This window comes from Neophocaena asiaeorientalis, unplaced genomic scaffold (assembly GCF_003031525.2).
Source record: "Neophocaena asiaeorientalis asiaeorientalis breed wild unplaced genomic scaffold, Neophocaena_asiaeorientalis_V1.1 scaffold46, whole genome shotgun sequence".
NCBI lineage: Eukaryota > Metazoa > Chordata > Mammalia > Artiodactyla > Phocoenidae > Neophocaena > Neophocaena asiaeorientalis.
Genome location: NW_020175393.1, coordinates 6407191 through 6417299, shown reverse-complemented (window position 1 = coordinate 6417299; position 10109 = coordinate 6407191).

The following is a 10109-nucleotide window of genomic DNA, read 5'->3' as shown; positions in this document are numbered from 1 at the left end:
TGGTGGGGACAAGCGTAACATGAAGTCAGACAGAGAAAGAGGGACTGAGGGACACAGAAAGACACAGACAGAAAGAGAGAAGAACGCACACTACAGAGAAGACAGCTTTCTAAGCCCCCAGCTCCAGACTCTATAAGGAAATACTGGTCCTACCTCTGGATCCCCCTGACATCACCTGCTGAATCCTGACCACAAACTTTTCTTTCCATGAGCTAGCTAAAGTGGGCTCTGGTTCTTACCATGTAACCCCAGAAACCCTGACCTGCCATCCCAGGAGAAGCAGCCCAAGATGGTAGTTAACAAGAAGGCATTTCTTTATGCCCCTCCACCACTGGCTGGCCTGGTTCTACACTAACCTTCTAGAAAGATGCTCTTAGCAGTCCCTGCCTCTCCCAGGTTTTCTGGTCTGCTCTTCTCCACCTGGCAGGTAACTTCACATATGGGGCTGCTGGCTTGTTTTCTAGATGTTTCACAGGTGTCTGTCCCATCTTCCCAACGAGAGGGCAGGATAGGGACTGCTCTTGGGCTGCCTCAAATTCCAAGCCCAGCCCTCTCCTAGCTGCCTGACCTCGGGCAAGTCACTTAACCTGTCTGGGCTTCTGTTATTTCTCAGGAAAACTGGGAACTATAACCTGCCTCAAAGGTTAGCATGTGAGGCCCGGGGCCTTCCTCCATGTTACTGTCTGTAGGGGTGGCAGGTACATTATTGTCCTTCTGTTCACCCTAGGAAATGGCTTGACAGTAACGCGCTGAAGTTCCAGGGAGAACTTTGGACAGCTGTCATTTTCCAGGTCAGAACCTGACAATCTAGTGCCCCCTCTCTACAGCTCCCTCTGGGTGATGTTAGGCAGTGATAACCTGAGATTTACCTGAGATTAAGCCTCATGTGAATAATTGTTTACACTTCAATCCTTTGTCTCCCTTAATCCTCTCATCAGCCTAGTGAAGGAGAACTCTAAGTTCCTGTTTCGCATGGAAAATCTTGTGGTTCATTGACTTGCCCAAGGTCCTAGAGCTGGGCTGGCCTTCAGATTCCCCAAGATCTCATCCCCACCGCAGGCAGCCCTCCAGCCTCTGGGCCCCAACAGCAGCGGTAGGTACCAAGTGAGTCAGAGGATCCAGCTTGGTCTGTATCCAAAGGACCACTCCTGAGATTCCTCCTTAACTGGCAGTGACCCTCCCTCCAGTGTCTTTCTGTCCCTTGTTCTGAGCAAACTCTTTGAGTCCCACTGGAGCCCCCCCAGTACCCCCAAACCTACCTCTCAACTCAGAACAGAATGTTACAGCTGAAGGGAATTCATTCCTTCAGGGAGAATCTATTGAGCACTTATTGTAAGCCAAGTACCATTTTAGCCACTGACTATTAGTGATAATCTAACGACTAGACTCTAATCCAATGGCTCTCAACCCTGGTTGTGTATTAGAATCACTGGGGCCCTTTCAAAAGTATGTTACCCAGGTCTTACTCCAACCAATGAAATCAGAATATTTGTGGAGGGAGGGAGGTGAGGCCAGCTATCAGAATTTTATTTAAAAACTCTCTAGATGATTATGTTTTCCCAGGGTTGAGAACCTCTGATATAGTTGAACCATAGCCCCCCTCATGTTAGGAGCTCAGGAGGGAACTGAGACCCATAGATGGGCAGTGCTTTGCCCAAAGTCACAAATCTGAGCCTGGTTCCTCCGTCTTCAACCCCCCAATGCTCTTTCTGAAGGTAATTGGTAAGAATTTGCTGAAGGCATCCTTGGATGGATGCAGAGTAGAGGGGAGAGAAAGGTGGTGAGTGTGGTGGATACATTTGAGATGGCTTCCCTACCCACTGTTCTTCCTGAAGATGGACAGACCAGGTAGCCATCTTTGAACCATGTGACTCACCTTGGTAAAGCTGATTGGGCTAGGAGAGGAAACCTGAACCAAGATGAACCAATGCGGACTTCCCCAGTGGCGCAGTGGTTAAGAATCCGCCTGCCAATGCAAGGGACATGGGTTCGATCCCTGGTCTGGGAAGATCCCACATGCTGCAGAGCAACTAAGCCCGTGTGCTACAACTACTGAGCCCGTGATCTAGAGCCCACAAGCCACAACTACTGAGCCTGTGTGCCACAACTACGGAAGCCTGCATGCCTAGAGCCCGTGCTTTGCAACAAGAGAAGCCACCTCAATGAGAAGTCCATGCACCGCAACAAAGAGTAGCTGCCACTGGCCACCACTAGAGAAAGCCCGTGTGTAGCAATGAAGAGCCAACGCAGCCAAAAAAATAAAAATTAAATAAAATCCTTAAAAAAAAAAAAAAAGATGAATCAATGAGATGACCTGGCTAGGTATTTGAAATTAGTATATCAAAGGACTAAGACAGTGAGCTGTGGGGAGCTGAATCTGGAAGTCATGGAGGCTTGGGAGTGGTGGCAGGGATTGGGGTCACGTGTGAACCAGACAGTAGGCAGAGGAAGGAAGTATGCAGAGAGAAGTAGGAGGATAGAGCAGACATCTGGAGAGAGAGGCAGAGATGGGGACTGGGCAGGTTCTGTTTCCGCTGAGAGCTGTATCTTTTCATTGAACCTCACCTTTTAGAACTAGTGGGTTCTTTGACACTCAAAGGGCCTTGACCAATATAAGCATGAAGAATGGCTCATGCAAAAGCCTGTAGGCACCAAAGACCTTTATGTGCCCCTTACTTTGCCCCCAACCCTTAACAGTGTCCTTCTGAAGCATTGAGCTCCCTGTCATTCAAAGTGCCCAAGCCAAGGTTCGGTGTCCACCTCTTGGAGATGTTCGCAAGTTGATCTCATATGTCCTACTCAATCACATGATTCTGAATTTCCGAAATGGGTGGGCAGAGAGGTATTTTAAGATTGTTATTTCTCTTTCTTGGCACCCAGTGCCCCTTGCCTGACACCTGGTCCCTGGCAAGGAAGCCTGTACCCCTGGGGATGGGAGTGGGGCCCACAGTAAACAAAGAGCACAAGAAAGTTCCTTTGGTACCCACCCCCCACATCAGCGCACACATCCCCATGGCGGGAGAGTGGCAGGGGTGTGGAAACAATGGGAGCCTATGAGTCATGGGGGTAGGCAGGATAACATTTCTCCAAAAAGGCTCCCTCTAGCCATGTCCGGAGTTGCTGACGTAGGCAGCTGCCAGGCAGTGACACCTGAAATGACCTTCAGTTCTGGGCAGTCACTAGGCCTGCCCTGGATGACCTGGATTTTCTTTTTATCTTTTAATTCAATTTTTATTTTTAGCAAAGTGATATATGTATATAAATACTTTTAATAAAAGTCAAATAATACTACACAGACTAACGGAAAACAGCAATTGCCTGCCTCACCCTTCCCCATTCCCAGTCCCCAGAGGCAACTTCTTTTAGACTTTCCACCTACTTCTTCCTATTTTTCTTCTACTTCTTTAAATAACATATAGCTGTTTTTAAAATCCCATCATTATTTTTGTTATCCTACTTTAGTTAGTATAGATTATCTTCCTACTACAAAAGATGACGATTAGCTCCATTCCATCTCCAACACATATACTTCTTTCCCTATCACCCAAAATAGTTAGATCTCAACTCGATGTTAACACTATCATAACTATGTAAATATTCATAATGTACTTGGGTACACTTTTCTTCTTGTATGACATTTTGTTTTTCATGTTTTTTGTTTGCTTAACTTTGTATGTCTGTGTCACTAATTAACTCCCAAACTCCCTGCTATAATTGTAAAACTTCTCTCAGAAGAATAATCTCTCGGTCCCATTTTTTTTTTTTTTCTTGGTGAACTGCTTTCAGAGCCAAACATTTTCTGCTCCTGGCTGGATGTCCTCTCTAGGACAGCTCACATCCTGAAGTGTCCCTTCACCATTGATTAGGAATTCCCTTTGCCTTCTTCCTACATCAGATCCCCTGTTTTCTGAATCCAATGCCTTCTGTCTTTGTTTACTTTCTTGGTTGATAGAGCACATCCTTCAATAGCTTTCTGAGAAATGGTGCAAGGGAGGTAAAAAATTTGAGACCCTGTACATCTAAAAATATCTTTATTCTACCTTCATATTGATTGATAGTTTGGCTGGGTATCTAATTCTAGGTTGAAATTTTTTTCCTTTGGAATTTTGAGAGTTTTTCTCCCTTGTCTTCTAGCTTCCTGGGTGGTTGTGGAGAAGTTTAGTGATATTCTAATTCCTGGGTCTTTAAATGTGACCGATATATTTTTTTTCTCTCTGGAAACTTCTTAGAATCTCTTTATTCCCCAGTGCATCAGTTGGTGTATCTTTTCATTCACAGTGCTGAGTCCTCAGGCTCCCCTTTAATCTAGAAGCTCATGCCCTTTGGTTCCTTTCTGTGCTTATTATGTTCTATCTTTTTGAATGAGGCCTCTTGGATTGGTTCTCTGATTTTCTAATCTTTACTTTTATCATCTTATCCTACTTTCAAAAGGATTTTTAAACTTTAACTCCAATTCTCCTATTGATTAAAAAGAAAGTCTCTATTTTTATTTCATTTCTTTTTCTTTCTAAGTTTTTATTAAGAGAATTGCAAATATACAGTACAGTTGAAAAAATAGTATACTTAACATTCTTTTCCCTACCTAGGTCACTGCTGTACAATAGAAATATAACGTGAGCCACATATGTAATTGTAAACTTTATAGTAGCCACATTAAAACAGTTAAAATATAGGTAAAATTAACTTTAATATTTTACTTATTTCAAAATATCAATTCTACCTGCCATCAATATAAAAATTATTAATGAGATTCTTTTCATTTCTTCTGTTGTATTAAGTCTTTGAAATTCAGTGTGTATTTTATACTCACAGTGTATCTCAATTCAGATGATGTCAAGTGCTTAGAAGCTACATGTGAAAAGTAGCTACTGTATTAGACAGTGTAGTACTAGATTGAACAATTGTTATTATATATCTGTCTATGAACTGCCTGTATATTTTGGCAGAACTATTTGAAAGAAATTTGTAGACCATATTATACTTGATTTTTAAATACTTTAGCCTGCAGATTCTAAACTTAAGGACATTCTGTTACATAATCACACCACCATTATCACCCCCCCCAAAAATTAACAATAATCCCCTAATATCTTTAATATCCTGTCCATATTCAAATTTCCCCAGTCGTGTCCAATTTTTCTTTTATAGCTGGTCTATTTGAACTAGGATCCTATCTTAACTTCCTTTGGTTGGTAGGTCTCCTTAGTGGTTTTTGTTTTGCATTGTTTTGTTTTTTTGGCCACGCCGTGTGGCTTGTGGGATGTTAGTTCCCTGACCACAGATTGAACCCTGGTCCTCAGCGGTGAAAGTGCTGAGTCCTAACCACTGGACCTCCAGGGGTTTCCCTCCTTAGTCTATTTAACATCTGTAAACTCTTTTTTATCTTTTTGTTTCTCCTACAATATTGACATTTTAAGGATCTAGGCAAGTTGTCTTGTAGAAAGCCCTACATTCTGTGTTTGTCTGATTGTTTCCTCATAATGTCATTTAATTTTATCCCCCTACCTGCTGTAGGTACTGGAGACTGGAAGCTAAATCATGGTAAAATACAGGTTAAATATTTTTTGCAAGGATGCTACATAGGTTGCTATCATATTTAATTTTCAATAGCTATTTCTTATTCAGTGAATGTTACTTTCTTATAGCATCCTATTCTTGTTTCAAAGGTTGCGGTATTTTTCTTATCTCTGAGAATATTAATTATCTCAAAGAGGTAAAAAAAGATTCTGCTTTTTGCATCATCTCTGAGTTACTTTTTTTTTTTTTTTCTTATTTGCTTATTCTGGCTCTCTTTTTCATAGTGACACCTCTCTTGCACCTCCCTGTGATCCTTCGTTGTCTATTCGTATTTAAGACTAAGGCTCTGATTATATGAGCAGAGCTTGTGCCTAAAGGATTTGGTGACCAGCTGACTTTTTCATTGAGAAACCTTTAAGTGCCAATATCTGTAGGACTCTTCTCTTTGGACAGTTTCCCTAGAGAGAATCCCTGGAATCTGCTGGGGGCTATAAACCTGTTTCCAATGTTCTGATGCTGAATGGGAAAGGGTTCATGGAAACTTACCGTTTGGTGTTCAGACTTGCACTTAATCCTCTGCCTCAGCTGTGTAATCCTCTCTGTTGGTAAACCGGCCCGTTTTCTGCCAGGGTGGGGAAGGCAGTGCCTAGCTGTGCAAGAAGTGGGAGGGGATCTGGGGTTATCACTGCTTCTTCTTCTTCTTCTTTTTTAAATATTTATTTATTTATTTGACTGCACCGGGTCATAGTTGCGGCATGCAGGGTATTTAGTTGCAGCATGCGGGCTCTCTTAATTGTGGCATGCGGGCTCTTTTTGTTGCGGCATGTGGGCTCCTAGCTGCAGCTTGTGGGATCTTGTTCCCCGACCAGGGATGGAACCCGGGCCCCCTGTATTGGTAGCATGGCGTCTTAACCACTGGACCACCAGGGAACTCCCTATCACTGCTTCTTAACCCACTTCCAACCAGTCTTCTTCAGCCCCACCCCCAGCACCACCCCTCTTAGAGGGATCTGGCATTTCCAAGTGCTGAGACGTTCAAGGTGCCCACAGCTTGAAGCAGCCTTCTGACTGTCATTCTGCCCATCCTCCCACCCCAGAGAGTTAAGGTACAACTTCTGCCAGGCTAAGTAACTGTTTACCTGTTTTCAGCTTCCAGAATCTTGCTGACTATTCTACATCTTCACTCTTCTTGTCCTTGTGGGCTATGCCTCATCGTGATCATCTTGGTGGGATTTAGGTGATTGCAGAGATAAAAAGTAGTCGGTCCTTCGTGCTTTCTCATCGGCAGTGGCCCATTCTCTAGAGGTAAGAATTGAGGCTTAGAGAAACTTTGAAGAGATCCCACATCCAGATTCCAGCCCCACTAAGAAAGCAGAATGGCCAGAGACCTGGGAGAAGCTCAACCCTTAAAAGCTCTGCTCTGTGGTCTAGCTCCTAGTGAGCAGGGAAGCCAGGACCTCGATTTTGACCAATTCTGACATGGCCCCTTTACCCAGTTATATCTCCAGACTCCAGCACTACCCTAGGGGTCTGCCTGCCTGCTCCCCCTGCCTTCCAGGGTTTGGCCCTCACTCCATCTCTCTAAACTTCCCTCTTTTGATCTTTTTCTCTCTCGCTCTCTCTCTTTTTTGTTTTTTTTTTTTTTGGGCCGTGCTGCGTGGCACGCAGGATCTTAGTTCCCTGACCAGGGAATGAACCCATGCCCCCTGCAGTGGAAGCACGAACCGCAACGAAAAAAAAAGCTCAAAGCTCAAAGCATAGAGTCTTAACCACTGGACTGCCAGGGAAGTCCTGCTCCTTTTATTTCTTTTCTCTTTTTATCTCATTTTCTTATTCTCAGTATCTCTTCTTCCTTCTTTTCCCCCTCTCACCCTGTTTCTGTCTTTTCTTTTCCCCCCATTCTTTCTCTCTCCCTCACTCTCTCCATCCATTCCTGACTTGTTCCTTGGCTAAATCAGGATCTTTTCAATCTATACCAGTGATTCTCAACCAGGGCTGAGTTTTCCCCGCTCCCCCAAGAAACGTCTGCAGCTGGGGAGGGGATCAGTGCTACTGACACCTAGTGGGTAGAGACCAGGGATGCTGCCAAACATCCTATGATATGCAGGGGCAGCCCCCACGACAAAGAATCATCCAGCCCAAAATGTCAGTGCCAAGGCTGAGAAGCCCCGGTCTCCTGTAACCCCTGCTTTACATACGGTCTCTAGTCCCTCTCAGAAAAGACAAGAGTGGAGAGCAGAGGCCCAGAGGGGGAGCCATTGCCAGCAGCCGGCTGTGCTCTGTAGTCCAGGCAGTGGGCAGGATGCAGCCTTGGGAATCTGCTGGTATTGGTTCTGGCCTTCTTAGGGTCAGACAGTCTTGTGGGAAAGCTCTCCTTAGCCACTCTAGCTGCTGCTGCCAGTTGTTTACCCGGCTGTGGGACCACCCCAGTCCTGACTCAGGAGCAGTAGTGGAAACACAGCTGGCCCACCACCCTCCCCAGATTGGCCTCTCCTGCCGCTTCAAGGGCAGAAGGAGTAGCCTCCTACGTGTGTGAGGAGTGGAAACCTACCTCTTCCTGAGCCTGTCCTACCAGGCTGCCAGAAGCCCCCCTAGAATCAGTGTGCCATGTGATGCGGTGGGGACAGGCAAGGGCTGGCCCGCCTTCCATGCCTGTAACCCTACACTACCAAAGCCTCCACAGGCTTCATGGATTTCCTGAAGTTGGTAGAAATGGGGGAGGATTGTGGGGCAGGATAGAGCTTGGCCTTGATGAACTCCAGGAGGCCAGGGCAGCTCAAGGCCAAGAGGAGGATCCTGTAGAGACCTGGCTGGGTTCCCTGGCTCCAACTCTATCTTTAGACTCTGGGTCACCCTCTGTGGCCCTTCAGTATTCCTTCTCCCATTCTTACACAGTAATAGAATTTTTACTTGGGCACATGGCTGCCTAGCCAAAGACTACATTTCCCAGACTCTCTTGCCGCTAGGTGTGGCTATATGACTAATTTCTGGCCAATGAGATATGAGCAGAAGATCCTGGTGCAACATCTGGGTCATGCCTTTAAAAGAAGGGTGCAAATGTGATGGCAGGAGCTGGAGCATCCATTTTGGACCATATGAAGCTATATGTTCATGGTGGCAGAGCAGCAAGGTAGAAGACGCCTGACTTTCCACCACCACTGAGCTGCCATGTTAACTCTATATCATCTACTCAGACTTTTACATGAGAGAGAAATAAATTTGTTTCTTGTTTAAGCCACTATATTTTGGGGTCTCTCTTTTTTAATAGTAGCCTAACATGTGTCCTAACTAAAGTAACTCCTCAGAGAAGTCTTACATGAGCTACTCCCAGCCTAGGCATCCCCAACACTTTTCAGATGAGAAACCCATGATCCAAGGTCACATTTACAGTTAATTTATAATGGAGCTGAGGCTTGAAGCCAAGTTCCAGCATTGGCCTGGATGAAGCCCAAGGTTCTTTACATTTCTGACATTCTAGGATTCTCTGAGACCATCAAGGGGTATGACAGGCACCGGAGGACTCTGGCTTACTGGAAACTTTTACACTCAGTCTTATCTGATACAATGGTCCTTCCCACCCTCCACCTCTCCAGCCATACTGATCTTTAGTTCCTCTAACCAGCCATGCTCCGTCTTAACTCAGGGCCTTTACTTATGCTGTTCTCTCTGCCTGGAATAGGTTTCTCTCCCCTTCTCACCAAGGTCATCTCTTCAAAGCTCAAGCGACACTCCTTCAGAAAAGCCTTATTTGTCAGTCCCATAAGCCTGAAAACTTCAAGAGAGCAGGGACCATGTCTGTTTTTTGCTTATTATCATATCTCAAATGCCTAGCATGGTGCCACAGGAAACAAACGTGAAATAAATCCCCCTCCCCAGCTGCAGATGTTTCCTGGGGGAGCGGGGAAAACTCAGCCCTGGGAGACCACAGGAGTAGCCATACCTGCAGTCTGGGAGACGGCTGGGCTGACCTCACAAGGTGACTTGCAGACTGAGGAGTGGAAACCACTGAGAGTGACGCTGTCGTCCATGCCACGTCCAGGAGGAAATCCCCATCCAGCGTCCAGGAAGCTCCTAGAGAAAGGCCGCCAGAGCTTGAATATGTAAATGGATGTCCAGGCTCTGGTTCAGTAGGTCTGGGTTGGACCCGAGATTCTGCGTTTCTGAGAAGCCTCCATGTCATGCTGCTGCCCATAAACCACACTTTGAATGGCAAGGTCCTGGGGAGGCCTCAGACTCCCTCTAGGAGTCCATCTGTCCGTCTGTCCACTCTCCTGTTCTGTCTCTGCACGGGGCCCCAGAGCCTGGCTCCTTAGTCCAGGGAGGCATGTCCTTTGTCCTTGCAGCCTCCCAGGAAAGCATCCAAGATCAAGGCCCAGTCCGTTCACCCCAGAGGTGCCACATTTCAAACCTGGCAGCCCCACCGTGCAGGCCCCGTCCCTGCCGCCAGCCACCACCTCCTTCCTTCTCTGGGCCGATTCTCCATCTTCGCACTGGAGGCGGCTGTGACGCTCTTGGACTAGAGCCACCTCTTTAACTCTGTTTTGCAAGGGTTAATAGACTTTAAAACACAAAGGCTGTGTGCATGTGTGTGC